The 18,073-nt window shown below is 42.4% G+C and overlaps 1 long non-coding RNA gene across 8 annotated transcripts in view; it reads left to right on the top strand.

Moving 5' to 3' along the window:
- LOC146175215 (uncharacterized) overlaps window positions 1-18,073 on the top strand; it is a 110,778-nt gene that overhangs the window by 90,317 nt on the left and 2,388 nt on the right. For 2 of the 8 annotated variants that reach the window (XR_014702162.1, XR_014702157.1), the window contains 2 exons: window positions 2,700-2,764; window positions 13,938-14,031. The exons of 1 other annotated variant lie outside the window; for it this stretch is intronic. This is a non-coding gene — a long non-coding RNA (uncharacterized LOC146175215). Of the gene's footprint in view, window positions 1-2,699; window positions 2,765-9,995; window positions 10,479-13,937; window positions 14,032-18,073 lie in introns of those variants that run through there. 5 more of the 8 variants (XR_014702158.1, XR_014702160.1, XR_014702163.1 and 2 more) reach the window with 4 other exon arrangements.

Genomic DNA, 18,073 nt, shown 5'->3' with positions numbered 1-18,073 from the left:
TATCAAAGCAAGCTTCCTTCCTGATCTGTCTTTTCCACTTTCGGTATAACTCCACACTCTGTTTCTTTTCCATTGAATTTATCCAATTTTTACCTTCTGTGTTTTTTACCTGTTGCTTAATGCTCTTTATTTCTCCGTCCTTCTGACTAGCATACTTATTAGTTAGTTTCCTTGTTCTTTTCCTACATTGTGAGTCAACGCTTTTTAAGCACAGGTATTTAAATACTTTAGCTGTCCATCTTTTACTGTCCAATTTCCTCAGGCGTTCTTCATATAATATTTTACTCTGAGCTTCCCGTACTTCGAAAGATGCCCAGCCCATATTTCCCTGTACCGCCTCATTTGTGGTTTTGCCGTGGGCACCTAGTTCTAATGTCTAATGGATCTCTGATTTATTTCTAATGTCAACTGTACCTCTGATTTTAGGCACAAAACCACATTTGCGAAAATAAGTCCGGGCACCATAATTCCTTTCCAAATACCCCTCAAAACCTCATACCTGTTGTATCCCCACAATACCCTATGCTTCATTATCTCAGGATTTCTTCGCCCTTTGGCCTTAAGTGATTGCTCATGCTTTCCAATGTATGCCAATCCTTCATTTACCCATACCCCCAGATAGTTATATTCTGCTACTCTGGGTACTTCATGGCCTTGTATTTTAAGACCCTGATCAGTTGAGCCGTTGAAAATCATCAGACCCGACGTAACTGCGCTAAAACTGAAGCCTAGAGCGTCCCCTTCGTCTCCGCAATACTTAACTAGAGTTTGCAATTCTTCCAGACTCTGAGGTAGCAGCCCAATATCGTCTGCATTCATCCGGGGAGGCGCTGCTCTAACTCCTTTCCCCACTAATCTATATGATAGGTTAAAACCCAGGTTACTGTCTTGTATCCTCCGTTCCAGGTTTATCATATAAAGCATGAACAGCAGCGGTGATAGAGGACAGCTTTGTCTTAATCCTTTGTATACTTTGACATCTTCTGTTAACATCTTCCGTGACATCTTCCGTTAAAAATTTTAACATAGATCTACCCAGAACGTCTACACATGGAAATGAATTTCAATCACTATTGGAGTGCAATGGCTTTTATAATGTCATTTCCGTACCAACACGAGTCACTTCATCATCGTCATCGTTGCTGGACGTATTATTACAAATTCATCTGATATGATTGTGAAGTCAGGAACTGTAACCTGTGACATTAGCGACCACCTCCCCATATTTTTGTTCGTACAGCGCAAAGAGCCCCCGTGCAAACAGACACAAGTGTGCATGTATCGCTCCATATCACCTGAAGCTTTAGAATATTTCAAGGAAATGAATAGACAGACTGACTGGACAGATATTTTTGACATTTCAGACACGAACACAGCATATGAAGTATTTTTAGCCAGATTCCAAGCAATATATGCTCGGTGTTTCCCACTCAAACCTTACTGTCAGCCTAGAAATGCTAGGAACCTATGGATTACACGGGAGTTGATGCAGAAAATAAACCAGAAGAACAACCATATTTTTTCCGCGGTTCTTACAAACACGCGATCCGGTAAAGTGGCTGGAGTACAAAGCGTTTCGTAATAAACTAAACACCGAAAAAGAGAAATCAAAGAATTACTACTACCACCGTATTTTTGACGATGACTGTCTACGGAAGAGCGACAAATTATGGAAGAAACTAAACAAAATTACTAAACCCAGCGAGCACCATGCACATTGATAGCCTCGTCATAAACGACAAAGACATCATGGAACCGAACTTGCTGAGTGTTTAAACGATTTCTTTGTCAAAATAGGTGGAAGGTGGATCAACTTGCCCCCCCTAGTCTCGCGCCGTAAGATAGCACGTCTTAACCGTTTTCATAAATTTTTCCATTCTTTGCCTCTTGATAACCCCTACATAAAAAGAGCCCACCGCATCGCCCGGTTCAGCCACAGTAACGCAGTGTATCCCCTACAGGCCCATACTGTGACATTTCAGCAGTCATTTTTTCAGCGTACTGCACGAAACTGGAATGACCTGCCCACCGAAGTTGCCATTATCATCAACCCACTAGAATTCAAGCGGAGCGTCGCCAACCTTTCATCTTAACATTTTTTACCATTGTTTGCCAGATACCGTCCACTCCCTCATGTAATGTCTCAACCGAGACCTTTGAGGAAATAAATAAATAAATAAAAAAAAACATCGGGCATAGCGGATCAACAACGCAAATACCGATAAATCATAACACCATATTTCTTCAGCCAACCTGCGCTAGCGAAGTCAGTACTGTGTTCCAAAGCCTTAACAATAGTCGTAGCACAGACGCAGATGGTTTAGAGATAAGGCCTATAAATATGTAATTGATCACATTGCACCTGTGTTAGCCCATATATTTAATTCAGCACTCTCAGCAGGTGTGTTCCCAAAGGACATGCAACTGGTGCGCGTTATCGTAATTCATAAGGGAGGTGACAGAAATACTATAAATAACTACCGTCCAATATCCATTTTAGCAATATTTTCTAAAAGGCTAGAAGAAACAGTTAGTATTCGAATGGATAATTTTTCTCAAAAACGCAGTCTGTTGACTGAATGTCAGTTTGGATTCAGGAAAAAGCGTTCCACAGAAAATGCTTTGCTCACCCAAAAAGACATCATCTTGGAAAACATAGGAAAGAAACTAATGACTTTGGGATTCTATATTGATTTCAGCAAAGCCTTTGATCGTGTTAATCACAATCTGTTAATAGACAAGCTAGAAAAATATGGTTTCCGTGGTAAGTGCACTCGACTAATTCGTTCATACTTATCCTCATGCTCACAGTTTGTTGAAATTAATGACCATAAGTCACAAATACGATCCATACATAGTGGTGTGCCTCAGGGCAGCATGCTTGGTCCAGTCCTTTTTCTATTTTATATAAATGATATAGTGCTAATAGATAATGTGTCCAAATTTGTCATCTACGCTGATGATTGTAACATATTTTTTAGTGGAAAAAATGTGACGGATATTCTACCACTCGCAAGCTCAGTTTGTTTTCGGCTGCAGGATTGGACTGAGAAAAACAACCTCTTATTAAATGAATCGAAAACAAAATGTGTTTTGTTCCGCGCACCCAGTACATGTCTAGAAATGCCTGAAACCATCATCATTGGTTAATATATAATTAATAGAGAGACATCTGTGAAAATACTTGGCGTTATTTTCTCTGAACACATGCTTTGGAACGACCATGTCGAACATCTTTGCTCAAAAGCGCGAAAGGTAGTTGGCATTCTCAATAGAAATCGACATTTATTTCCTACCAAAATTAAACAGCTTTTGTATAATTCCTTATTCCATTCCGTGCTCAGTTACTGCGCACTGGCGGGGGGAAACACTAGTGCGCATAATATAAACAAACTAATCTTACTACAAAAAAAAAGAGCTGTTAGGGCAATAGAAAGTGTTCCATTCAACGAGCATACTAAACCTCTATTCTACAAGTACAAAATAATGAAAGCCGATAGCATATACAAGTACAAACTAATAAAAAGTTACACTGCAGCAATGCAGGGCAATTTAGATACATTCCTCTCACTCGCCAATCTCCATAAGCAAGAATTCATATACCCTCATCGCCATAAACTACCATGGAAAGTTCCCGTCACGCGCACAGGTTATGGCCGCCAACGCGTTCAATACACACTCCCCCACACACTCAATGACCTTGCGAAGCAAGACATATTCACTACGAAACTTAACAAAAGGGACATAGAGCAGTTATTTATAAAATAGCATTAGTGTAACTAGATGTTTCTTTTTACTTTCGTTTTGTACAGTTTGAAGTTTGAAGTTTATTTTCATTTCAAGCAGAAATGAGGGACCCGAGTCAAAAAGTGAACGTTAATTCACTTGACTGCGCTCGGGCCCCAATACATGGCAACAGCGAGGGGTTAGTAATTACAATATCGGTGCATCCAAAATTCTGATTGTGGTTTCAAACAAGAGTTACAAACATCTTCCTTTTCCACATACTTCAGTCTGCGGAAAAGCTTAATATAACTGCACAACATGAAATATCAACAGGGCCAGTGAATACCATCAAAATCTGAAATGTTACAGTGCTGTCATTGTTGTAAGGGTGGTTGGAGCTTTGTCAAGCTGCTTTGTGCAGCTTTTTCTCCCACCCCCGTTTTGCTCCATGTATTTTTTGTTTCGGTGAAAATAAAAATTGATTGATTGATTGATTGATACTTCGTATTGACATTCTTTAACATCTTCCGCACGGATGGATGGATGGATGGATGGATGGATGGATGGATGGATGGAATACAAGAGCCTCCCCTTTGAAACGGGGTGGTAGCAGTAGCTATCATGCTCATTTTTCTCCCTATATCTTAATTATTGATTTAGAATGGTTAACTAAACCACAAGAAAGGGGACTCTAAGGACCTTAAAAATTACAGACCAATCAGCTTACTGTCTGTTACGTACAAGGTATTTACTAAGGTAATCGCTAATAGAATCAGGACAACCTTAGACTGCAATCAAGCAAAGGATCAAGCAGGGTTTCGGAAACGGTACTCTACTATCGATCATATCCATACTATCAATCAGGTGATAGAAAAACGCTCGGAATATAACCAGCCCTTATACATAGCATTCATTGATTACGAAAAAGCATTTGACTCAGTTGAAACCTCGGCGGTGATGCAGGCATGGCGAAATCAGGGGGTAGAAGACCCGTACGTGAAAGTGCTGGAAGATATATACCTATAGTGGCTGCACAGCAACCATAATTCTGCATAAAGAAAGTAACAAAATTATCATAAAGAAAGGTGTTAGGCAAGGAGACACTATCTCCCCAGTACTATTCACAGCTTGTTTAGAGGAAGTATTCAGAGACTTGGAATGGGAGCAGTTAGGGATAAGGGTAGATGGAGAATACCTCAGTACTCTGCGATTTGTTGATGACATTGCCTTGCTAAGCAACTGGGGGGATAAACTGCAAATAATGATTGATGACCTAGAAAGAAAAAGTAGAAAGGTAGGCTTGAAAATCAATATGCAGAAGGCTAAGGTAATGTTCAACAGCCTCGGGAAGGAACAGCAGTTTACATTAGGTAGCGAAATACTGGAAGTAGTAGGCGAATATGTCTACTTCGGACAGGTAGTAACCGCAGATCCGGACCATGAAAAAGAAATAACAAGAAGAATAAGACTGGGATGGTGTGCATTTGGCAAGCACTCGCAGATTATGACTAGCAGCGTACCGGTATCGCTCAAGAGGAAGGTATACAACAGTTGCATCTTGCCTGTACTCACCTATGGGGCTGAAACGTGGAGGCTAACCAAGAGAGTTCTACTTAAGTTGTGGACAACCCAGAGGGCTATGGAACGAAAAATGGTAGGGGTAACATTAAGAGATAGAAAGCGTGCAGAGTGGGTCAGAGAAATAACTCAAGTTACCGACATTCTAGTGGAAATTAAGAAGAAGAAATGGACATGGGCAGGACATGTAGTGCGAAGAGAGGTTAACCGATGGTCACTGAGGGTAACAAACTGGATTCCAAGGGAAGGAAAGCGTAGCAGGGGGCGGCAGAAAGTTAGGTGGGCGGATGAGATTAAGAAGTTCGCAGGGGTCAAGTGGATGCAGCTAGCACAGAACCGGGGTAAGTGGAGAAATATGGGAGAGGCCTTCGCCCTGCAGTGGGTATAATCAGGCTGATGATGATGATGATGAACTAAACCACCATTCTATTTATTAAATTTTGCTCCTACATTACTAACATTATGTCACTTCTCTGCTTTTAAGCCACCAATCTTCCAGTCGTTTTTTCTTAGTTTCCACCGCTGGTTTATTCACCAAGCCACTGTTATCTCTAAAGCCCAAAGCTTCAGGAACAGTGATTGCGCCTGCACCAACTTCTGGATGGATACCATTACATTCGAGTATAATATGGTCAATTGTTTCACTGGAGTTTCCACATACAGCACATGCGTCATCTCCATTGTTAATTTTCTTTTTGTAGCTGCGTGTTCTAAGGCACCCTGATCTAGCTTCAAAAAGTAGGGCACTGCCTCTTGAGTTATCAAAGAAATCTTCCTTCCTGATCTGCATTTTCCACTTTCGGTATAATTCCACACTGTTTCTTTTCCATCGAATTTATCCAATTTTTACCTTCTGTGTTTTTCACCTGTTGCTTAATGCTCTTTATTTCTCCGTCCTTGTTACTAGCATACTTACTAGTTAGTTTCCTAGTTCTTTTCCTCCATTGTTAGTCAACGCTTTTTAGGTACAGGTATTTAAATACTTTAGCTGCCCATCTGTTACTGTCCAATTTCCTCAGGCGTTCCTCATATAATATTTTACTCTGAGCTTCCCGTATTTCGAAAGATGCCCAGCCCATATCTCCCTGTACCGCCTCATTTGTAGTTTTGCCGTGGGCACCTACCCAGGCAGCACATTTCATCGGCCCAATAATGGGGATTGATTGGGGATTACTGGCCCACAAGTGGCCCAATGGTGCCATTGAGCTACCAATAATGTGCAGCCACGCTATACCATAATCATTATTGGCCCAGTGAACTTCACCCATATCCGTTATTGGCATTCAACCGGCTAAGAGCGGTCAATAATGCCCATTCATATTGAACAGTTTGCCATTATTGTATACACAATGAGGCAGCCTGGTCATTATTGGCCAACCAGCTACAATTGTTTGCCAATATCTTCCACACCATGGTATAACCTGGTAAATATTGTCCGGTCAATAACAACGGCTTCTCAATATTGAATATATCTAGGCATACAGTGGTCAATAATGTCCAACCAACTTTGCCGTCTTCCTAACATTGTAATATCTTGGTTTCTAGTGGTCGATATTGTCTAATGAGCCTTGATGGCTGAACAGCATTGCACATATCATGGCATAGCTTGGCTAATATTGTCCGGCCATTATGGTTGCCTCGTTAACATTGAATATATCTTGGCATACATTGGTCAATATTGCCCCACCAGCTTTGATGGCATCCTAACATTGTATATATCTTGGATTATAGCGGTCAATATTGCCTAATGAGGTCTGATGGCTGGCCAGCATTGCACATATAATGGCATAAATAGGTTAATATTGTCCGGCCATTATGGTTGTCTTGTCAGCAATAAATAAATCATGGCATATATTGGTCAATAGTGACCCGCCTGTCATGGCGGCCTGCCAACAATGTATACATATGCATTATATTGTTCAATATTGTTCGATGGACTGTGATGGCTAGCCAGCATTGCACCTTAATGGCATAGGTTGGGCAATAATGTTCTGCCAATATGGATGGCTTGTCAACATTGCATATATCTTGACATAGATTGGTCAATATTGTCCCATCAGCTTTGATGGCATCCCAACATTTTATATATCATGGTTTCTAGTGGTCGATATTGTCTAACGAGCTTTGATGGCTGGCAACCTTTGCACATTTCAGGCTGCAGCGGCGCTAAAAAAACAGTAGAAGCAGCTCTGACTGACAGGGACATTTCTAATGCTTGCATCTCAATATGACAGTGTGTTGGGGCTAATTTCGTCGCAGCTAAATTTTTCGCTGGCCCGGACGTCAGTTTACGTTCAACTGTAGAAGATATTCATACGCCATACGTAATTTGGGCCACCATATATATAATGTTTATTGGGATTAATGTATAGATTGTCCTAAATATGTTTGACTGAGCTGACCAGACAAAATGAACAGAAGTGCCCATCACGGAACATGTAGAATATATTTTTTTGAATACATTTTTCGTTATTCGCTAATTGTTGTGGATGACTTGCGATTATACTTGACAATTTTGGTAAAGAACTCTTTTATTTAGGACTTTAGGCACGATTAATTGTTATGTAAACTTCTCCATATAATATCTTCGAGACAATTCCTGCAGACTAGAGGCCCGGATGTCGATCACGCGTGGACGTAGCTAACACAGATAGTGTTCCAAACTTTAGCCAAGTGTTGAAAAAATTCTGACAGCACGTGGAATCTACACTGCAGAAATTAGCGAAGGCGAGATTAATGCTACTGCATACGGTGCATCATGTATCATTATCGTTATCAGCTAAACGCAGCGTCATTACCATTGATACTGTCATCATTGTCATTATCACTAATTGCAGCGTCATTCTCGTCGCTATCCTCACGGTAGACAATGAGAATTACGCATGGTGCTAGTTTCGCGATCCAGGGTTTAGCGCAGTTGGTTAAAGCGTTAACTAGGCAGGAATTCGATTCCCGGTGGAGACGATTTGTTTTTCTGATCTCGTCAAATCAGGATGATTGAAAGTGATTGACGCATCAATGCACAGATCCGATGCACAGATATATCCATGCACAGATCTCGAACAAATCTCGCGCACAGCTCTCGCGCACGGGATTTCGTTCCATGGGCCTAATTAAACGCATACGAGTACAAGCATACGCGCACGCTCGAGCACACATCTGATCTGACAAGCAAATGTTTAATAGATGCGTGTCCGCGAAAAAAATCCTGCGCAGTCAAGAAACGCAAGGTACTCAAATGCGAAGAACGCAACAGAACGTGTGTGTGTCGCTTGAACAAACACCAGGGGTCACGTTTGGATAGGAAACGCAGAAACGATCGAATATATCCGGTGAATCCACATCCTGTAAACGTTTGTCCATGATTGGAAACACGCACGCGTAGCATCATTATTTCCGTCTTTTTTTTACGTGATGGAAAGAAACCCAACATGTTCAAGCTAAGCAGAGGTGGGAGAGATTGATCGCGCTAGCCAATCAAACACGCACTGCATGATTCGCCATTACCCTAGCTGTTTCCGGCATTCAGCATAAGCACCGACTATACCACGCCTCAGTACTAGCTGTTCTTATAGACAGATATGTTGTGCTGCTTTCAGGGCCTTCGAGTTCTAATATCTACTAAACACAAATTTGCACTGTACTCTTTTGCGCTCTGCTGTGGGCTTCAGCAACAGACAAAGACTGAACGACTTTGGCCATCGGTGCAGCAGCGCATAAAATATTTCAGCTAAAAGAAAAAAATACAAGCAACATATATTCTACGTTATGTCTAGCTAATTCACTTGACAAGAAAACAAATCTGAACTGTCCTGGAATGGTTCGTATTCTAATGCGACGTAAATCGCACACTGCCAAAAAGTTGTGTACATGTAAAAGATAATAAAAAAATCAACAGCACTGCATGGGGCAAGGCAAACGAATAAAAAAAAATTTAAAACAATTACCTACAGTGTAATGAATGCGCGCACATGTGTTGCCAGCATATATGGTAACAAAATTGAAATTGCATAATAACGATGTTCTTTACGGAAGTTATTTTTGTTCGAAAGCTGTAATATATGGCTCATAATGATGCATTTGACCACAGCGTTTGACAGCGCTCTCTTAAGCATTCTTCAGAAACTATTCTTCAAACATTCATTGCCTTATTATCCTACCATATTATCGCCGCACCGATGGCGTTTCCCTTCAGAGAACTAAATAATTTTATCCCATCATGTCAACCAGGCAGCTAATTGCAATTCATATATATTAAAAGTAATGCGAGTGCGTTACTTTAGCAGTTTTGAGGCATTTTTAGAGAACACCACTCTCGAAGAATTTAACACATGATTGAGAATTAGGGTTCCTTTGTGAAATATTCTGCCGCTTTCACAAGCGCTGCTTCCGCGGGCTGAAAGATGATTATACCGCGCTTCTTTCTGAGGACAACCTTGTCCCAAGTTCGTAGATATTCAATGTTGACCCTTGCTTTCTTTCTATTTTATCTTTACTGCAAATTTAGTTCTTCAGATCTTAGCTCGTCGAGTATTTTGTATTTCTTGATATGCCCACGCTTAGTTCTACGCGAATTTTTTCTTGCTCTAAATGTCCACCTGATAAAAAATAAATAAAAATGAATAACATTGGAATTTTTAACCTGGAAGTACTCGTAGTTATGGTCGTTTTCGCTTTTTTTTCCTTAATAGGAATACAGCAAGTATACGGGCTTTTGCATCGCTCAGTTGCGCGTGATGACGTTTCAAGAGCACTCCGTCATGAACAGCGACCTGTGTGCCATCTTTAATAAAAAAAAATGTCCATTTGTTTGAACCGAGGACGATTCCGTGAAAACTGAAGATTGTTAAATGTCCATTTGTTTGAACCGAGGACGATTCCGTGAAAACTGAAGATTGTTTTACGTATGTGATTATTATTTGAAACTATGAGGTAAAACGTATTTTGCATTAACAAAAAAAATATAGCGAAATTTTATTCCACTGAAAATGTTACCGAGCCAACAGTCGAGGCGACCAAAGAGCTCCGAACGCACTCCTCGTTGTTTTAGCGAAGCCAAGGGCAAAACTCTGCGCCTTCCTCCTCACAAGCTTGGCGCAAAGAACATATGGTTTCCACTCTCTTGTCCTTTTGTCGCCTCTCCGCCCGAGGGCCTTGATTAAAGCAATTCTCCAAACCGCTTTCAACTTCCCGTCTTGTAGCCTTTTCTCCCCGTAAAGCAGTCATCGCGGAAGGGCAGCGACCTTCACTGCCCTCTCTTTCCTCCCGCTAGGCAGGCGTTGCTCACAATGCCCCCCCACTCTACTCCCCCTCACTCTTCCCTTCCTTCCCGCCAACTTTCCTGGCCGGCAGCCTTCTGGGCTCACGTGGTCCTGCGGGACCTCTTTCATTTCTCTCATCCCCTTTCGAGCTTTATGCCTACTCTTTCGACAGATCTCAAGCAAAAAAAAAAAAAAAAAAAAAAAGAGGGAGAGAAAACACAACCATCCTTCTGCCCCCTTCCAACCGTTCCTCAAAACTCGACACAAGCCGCTGATTCAGAGGCGTCTGGTCGGCCACACAATCCCCACCCGCTCGAGCTGCTCGAGCTCCCGCAGCTTTGGACAGCAGAATCGAAAAACCAAGCCTTGTGAAAGTTCCGATTCGTTTTAATGGCCCTGCCTGAAAGAGGATATTTGTGAGTACCACCAGCTTTTTAAGTTGTTTGTTCATAACTGCGCTCTCTGAGATTATTTCTTGATTTGTCTCCTTGTAAGATCGCTACTTTTTCTTACCAGGTGTATAAAGCATCAGATCCCTGGGATGTACTTTGCGTGGCAGCATTCATTTTGGATTGTTGCAACTGAGGTCTGCAAATCTGCGCTAGCCGTATGGTAAGATACTTTTTTTTTGCATTATTTGGTGCAGTATGTTGTCATTCTTGATCATCATGTCAATAACCGATATGCTTGCGAGAACGGAAAGTCATTTATTTCGACCGCACCACGCCAGTCAGTTCTGAACTGTATTTTCAGCGCACTATTTTGTATGCATAAACTCTGGTCATAATGACAAAATTTGCGGCGCAGAGGTGGCCAATTTGTATTGCAAAAGAAAAACGTGGTCCTGTAAAACATGACGCGTGTTTTGTGTGATTTTCAGGTTACAACTTCATCGCGCGTGTGTTGTGTGTCTGAAGTGGCCACTAAACTCAGAGTTAAGTCTAGCTTTCTGGGACATGATTTTTAGTTGCGAGCGAATATTTAATATTGTAATTTGCCGTTATGAATGCGCTATTGGAATAGTCTAAACGACGCGTAGCTTATTCACTTGTTTGATCTTTCTCTTGGACTAATTCCCAGTAGTAGAAGTGTCATAAAATAGCCGCTTAAAATAGGTTATTTACAGTTGCTACCATACTTCTTATACTTTACCACACGTACAAACTTGTTCCCACAACAAACGTGATGCTAAGTTACGGATTTCTTTATTTTTTCAGTTCGAGTGTATCATACGAAACCCAAAGCATCTGTGTCGTACGTTGTTTTGGCTGCAGCTTTGACAACTTTTAAAACGTTCTGTTTGCAGTAATGATGCGGTGCACACTAAATTTAGCAGCCGCGGTCGGAGTGCGACTGCCATTTTTTGTGTCTGTTTTTTCCTTTGTAGTTTCTTTTTAGTTCTTGCGGCAATCTATTCAAAGGGAAGCTATTGATTTGAAGCTTCCAGTTATGACGACGTCTTTCTTCTACAGGTGTTCGATCACAAAGGCACTACAAGTATAAGGGGGCAAGCACTGACTACCGTTTACCGAATAGATAACGGCAAATATCATTTTGTTTTATGTTTCCAGCGTCAACAACACATCCACGTGGGAAGCCGTGCACTGCCAGATGTCGCAACCAATGTAACCAAATTAATATGGCCGGCCTCACTGAGCATGCAGCTTATTTCAACCTGAGTAAATCAGACAAGAAAGTTGCCTGAGGGACAACAGGTAGTGCTTTATTTTGCATTTTTACTCCACGGTCTAGCTGCACTTCCACTTTCCAAAAGTTTTCTGTCTTAATGGATTTATGAATGTTGCTTTTATTTCCAGGTGCCATCTGCGAAAGGAAATACATTGTTATGCACGCTGCTCAAGTCCATATCTTTAAAGGCTGCATGGAGCTGCTGCCCCTACAACCGACCACAAAAGAAGCTGCGATGAACGCAGCGCCTTCCTCCAACCTGGGACCTGAGAACACCTTGCCAAGGGAAGCAAAGACAGGAGGAGCACTGAAGTCTAAGAGTTCTGCCTAAATGTTTCCATGCCCTGTAACACGTGCACACCTAATAAATCACCATGCAGTGAACCTTTCAGCTGTATTATTTTCTGTGCATGGGTATCCTCAGCATGCTTTATTTAAATAAAAAGCTGCATGAAAAATATCTGCACTGCATAAGTAGGGGATGGCTTTGCAGGTGCCTATTAGTCATAGCACAAAAAAGCAACTAGCCGGATTGCCAATTGCTCTGGCTGGATGCCAATAATGCAAAACCACTGGGCAAGATTGGATTGAAAATATTGGGTAGCCGATAAATCTGGCTGGATGCCAGTTGTGAATATCCAGTGAATAAGCATGGATACAAGATATTGGATGGCCAGTGAGCTTGGCGGGATGGCCGTGATATAACAACCAGTGAGTGAGCTTGGGTGGAAGATATTGAGTAGCTATTGAGTAGCCATTGAGTGCCGTTGAATGCCAGTAAACAAGGTAGTATGCCAATACTGGTTTTGATAGGAGAGCCGATCAAATTGGTTGGCATATATCTTGGCTCTTTGTGGGCCCCAATCAGACGCCAATATTGACCAATATTGGGACCAATATATCCCAATATTGGCCCATTGGCGGTCCATTGACGGCGTGCTGCTTGGGTAGTGCTAATCGTCCAACGGATCTCTGATTTGTTTCTAATGTCGACTGTACCTCTGATTTTAGGCACAAAACCGCATTTCCGAAAGTTAGTCCGGGCACCATAATTCATTTCCAAATACCCCTCAAAACCTCATACCTATTGTATCCCCACAATGCCTTATGCTTCATTATCCCGGCATTCCTTCGCCCTTTGGCCTTAAGTGATTGCTCATGCTTTCCAATGTATGCCAATCCTTCGTTTACCCATACCCCCCGATATTTATATTCTGCTACTCTAGGTATTTCAAGGCCTTGTATTTTAAGACCCTGATCAGTTGAGCCGTTGAAAATCATCAGACCCGACTTAACGGCGCTGCCACTGAAGCCTAGAACGTCCCCTTCGTCTCCGCAATACTTAACTAGAGTTTGCATTTCTTCCAGACACTCAGCTAGCAGCACAATATCGTCTGCATACATCAAACCGGGGAGGCGCTGCTCTACCGCCTTTCCACCTAGTCTATATGACAGGTTAAAACCTAGGTTACTGTCTTGTATCCTCCGTTCCAGGTTTATCATATAAAGCATGAACAGCACCGGTGATAGAGGACAGCCTTGCCTTAATCCTTTGCATAATTTGACATCCTCCGTATTTCTTATCCCTTACCACGTAATTTCTACTTTGTTATTCCGGTATATTTCCTTTAGGAACTCTATTATCTCATAACCGATACCTTTTTCTTTTAATATCTTCCACAGGAGTTCCCTGCTTACGTTGTCGTACGCCCCGTTTATGTCCAGGAAGGCCAAATACAAAGGTCTATTTTCCACTCTAGATATTTCGATGCATTGGGTAAGCACGAACAGGCTATCATCTAAGCGCCTACCATTTCTAAAGCCGTTCTGAAGTTCTCCGAGTATCTTGTTACTTTCAACCCATGCTTGCACCTTTAATTTCACCGCCTGCATGGCTAACCTGCACATAACAGATGTTATGGTAACCGGCCTGTAGCATTTTATGTGCATCCTGTCTTCTTTCCCTTTATAAATCAAATTCATTTTACTCTGCTGCCAGCTGTCCGAAATTTGCTTTTTCGTTATGACTGTTTCCAGAGGTTTTAACAACGTTTCCTTACTTTTTGGACCGAGTTCATTCATCAGCTTGATCAGAATTACATCTATTCCTGTAGATGTGTTTTTAGGAATATTTTTTTCTGCCTTTTTCGAGTTTAGATTGGTCAGTTCAAAGCTGCTTTGTATTCTGCTACCTTGTGTTGCTTCCTGATTTGCGGAGATTACCCTATCGTCGCTCTTAAATGACTCGGCTATAACTGATGTAATGTAGTTCACTGCGTTATCTCCCTTTAAACAATTTCCCTTGTTATCTTGAATCCGATCCTGCTTTCTTTGATTCTTCTTCCCTAGCCAGCTTATATGGTTCCAGAATTTTCTTGCTCCGCCTCTAGTGGCATCGTGTATATCAGCCATCCAGCGATCGGTGGACTGTCTTATTTTACTTTGGACGAGGGCCTGTACTTGAAGTTTCTTTTGTCGATATGATTCCCATTTTGTTCGATTTCCTCCTCAGATACCTGTGCCTTCTTTGCCATTCGGTGTTCCCTTGAAGCAGCCCGTCGTTGTTCAATAGCTTCCTTAATTTCCTTATTCCACCAGCTCCGTGGCTTCCTCTTTCCATTCCAGCGGTTTGCTACTTTAACCTCCTGAATTTTACTCCTTATGAGTAGTTCCACCTGTTCATAATCCCAGTCTTCCATGGGACTTTTCTCTATTGCTTCCTCTATGTCTGCTGCTATCTGCGCTATTTGATCGTCGTTTAATTTTGCGTTTACGTTTTGTCTAAGTTCGATTTCTATTTTCATCAAGGGCCCCATCTGCAGACAGACTAATACCTTTATGATCACTTCCCAGAATACACTCCCATTCTTCGTCTATTTCCATTTTTGTGACCTTGCTATAAATTTCCTGTGACATTAGACAATAGTAAATGGTCGTCTGCCTGTTGCGGAATTCGCACGTGATTTGGCCTTCCCATTTTGTTGCTCTATTTACTATAACTAGATCGTGTCGCTCACAGAAATCTAGCATTAGCTTGCCGTTACAATCCGTGTATCCATCCAGATCGTCGATGTGGCCGTTCATGTCCCCCAATAGAATAATATTGGCCTGGTTTCCAAACTGGCTTATATCGTCACTGAGACATTCAACAAGATCCCTGTTTTCTTGCCTGCATTGATGTCCTGTTTTTAAATAAACTACCCCTAGCCATGTCCTTATGCCGGCAATTGTTCCTGAAACCCAGATATGTTCTTTACAAGATGATTTAATTCTTTGCCAATTTGTTCCCTGGTGTATAAACATACCTACTCCTCCACCCTTTTTTTCCGTTCTCGTTCTGTTGCACCCTTCCCAGACGTAGCTTTCTATAAACGGCGGATCTTCTAGATCACTGAGATGAGTCTCGCAAAGAGCGTACACACCTATTTTGTCATCATTCAACTGCTGTTCTATCTCTAGCCATTTCGCTCTTTTTCTACCTCCTTGCATGCTTATGTAGCTGATCCAAGTGTTAAATTTCTTTTTTGTACTTTTCTTTCTCGACCTACTCTTTGCCATTTTTGGGGGCTCAGCCTCCATTATTACACTTCCTTCTGCTTCACTTCTAACTACCTCTGTGCACGGAGTCCTCGCGGACCCCCTAAAAAAGCTACAGCCCTGCCTGCCAGGCGCCAGCCGATCTCTGCTCCCACCCTTCTGTTAAAATGAATGCCATCTCGCTGAAAAGCCCTACCAAAACCTGCTTTATGTACCTCCCTGTTTACCTCAACCACTTCGAAACGCTTCTCCAGGCCTAACTTTCTTATGTCCTGATTAACTGTCACCACGTCCTTTTCCATCTTTCCGTTCAATCCTAGCACCTCTGGTACTGTGCATACAACTATCTGCGTCTGTTGTGCTATCTCCCTGATCTCGTCAACTCCCTTAGCTAAACTTTCCACCACTGCTGCCGCGTAACCATTTAGGATATCATTTAGCCCCGCGGCTACTATTACCATACTGCGCTCTGCGGAATTCTTCAACAGCCTATTTTTACTCTCTTTTAGCACTGCCCTCATTGTTCTCCCTGGAAGGCTCCAACCAACACTCTATTATCACACCTTACGCGTTCCAAGATATCTCGCTTGCACCTGTTCATGTTAGAATCTCCGGCGATAAGCACCTGGGCCTTCTCTCTCCCTCTCCCAACTGTTGGCTCCTGCCTTCGGTTATCTGTGTCCTTATCTCTGGGATTTTCATTCTTCCTTACTTTCTTTTTTTCCGGCGTCTTAGCTGCTTCTAAATAACTCTGACGGTTCGGATCCGCCTGACCTACTTTGCTTAAGCCTTCCATGCCAGTGCTGGCCCCAGCCACGTTGCCCGCATTGGAATGTTCGTCCTCGTTGGTTCCAAGGATAAAGTTTGCCCCTTCTTTTTAAATTTGAGTAAGCTATCCAAGCAGTTTCTAATTTTTCGCTCTTAACAAACGTACTTCATTTTCTAAATCATCCACACGAGACACTAAACTGTCCCTTTCTTGATCAAATCTATCCAGACGCGCACTCAGTACGCAACACCGACACAAAAAGTCGCTGCCTTCCGCTTTACCTACAGAGTAAAAACGCGTTTCCTTGAGATTAACCTGCGCCTCTCACTGAGTACACGTTAACTTATTTTGACTGCACATCTTAAGCGCTCATCGACTGAACTATATCTATTACGAATTCTCAGAATATACAAATTGCCAAAAGTAGACACAAGAAACGACTAGCAAACGCGCGTTAAAAAACAATTCTGCCAATGCCAATAGCCTAGAAAAAAATTATTTATCTAAACAAGATAGCTAAATAATGAACGCCAAGAAAACCTAGCTGCCGGCACGAAAAACCAGGCCGCTAGGACCAAGAGCTAAAATCTATTCTTTAGGCTGCCCCTAACCTAACTAGCTGAACACGAAATAAAGTTAATAAGAGAAAGAACTCATCTATTTGACGCTTCGGAAGCTCCCGCTGTCGCCAGTCCATCCGTTTCCGGTAGCCACGTGCAATCGGAGGAGCGATGGAACACACGTCCGCACCACACGGCTATCAACTGGCACGCCAAGCAAACAGGGGCGCCACCTCTCGGCCCCGCATCCGCTCCTTACTCCTTCGCAATGGGCTGTATATTTATGACGGGGGCTGTACGTGAGCGAGCATCCTCGAGGTACTCATTGATGCTTTCGTGTAATAGCATTAAATCTGGAGTTTATGTACAGCACTAATAAAATAATACTACTGGAAAAGAGAACTATCAGAAATATGGAAAAGCAGGTAATAAATTTTCAACTCCGGCTACGACTGCCCCGGTTCTGACCCGAGTGGTTCGAATACGCTCCGAAGGGTTTTTTTTTTTTGTTTCTAGTGCATTACACAAAGGTACGCAAACGATAGACAGTATTGCTAGACTTCGCACCTCCAGGCACGGCCGGTCTCGAGGGAGAGCGCGCGCTCTTTCTTACGGCCTTCTCAATCGCCACGGGAACAACGGGAACATTTCTCTTTGAGTTGAGCTCTCCGCCGCCGCAAGGGGCGCGACCTGCTCACTGTTCGCTCCGCGTCTACTTTAGCGGCGGCGGGTGGCTTTTGCCTGGTTTCGCGCTGTCGCTCGCGAGTTTCAGGGTGAGTGCAGCCCCGAAATGAAAGAACACAGAAGGTAGATGCTGCAGCGGCCTGTCATCAACGTACCACACACGTGAACGAATATAAAAAACAGGGTCGTTCAGCAAACGTTCGACAAGCATGGCAAACATTGCGGCAAGGTAGCTACTTTTGTCCATTTTAATCCGAAATTTTCCCAAC

The sequence above is a fragment of the Amblyomma maculatum genome, chromosome 11, assembly GCF_055883805.1.
Source record: "Amblyomma maculatum isolate TAMU_Amacu chromosome 11, ASM5588380v1, whole genome shotgun sequence".
Classification (NCBI taxonomy): Eukaryota; Metazoa; Arthropoda; class Arachnida; order Ixodida; family Ixodidae; genus Amblyomma; species Amblyomma maculatum.
Note: the sequence above shows the minus strand (reverse complement) of the source record. Positions and strands in the feature narration are given on the sequence as shown.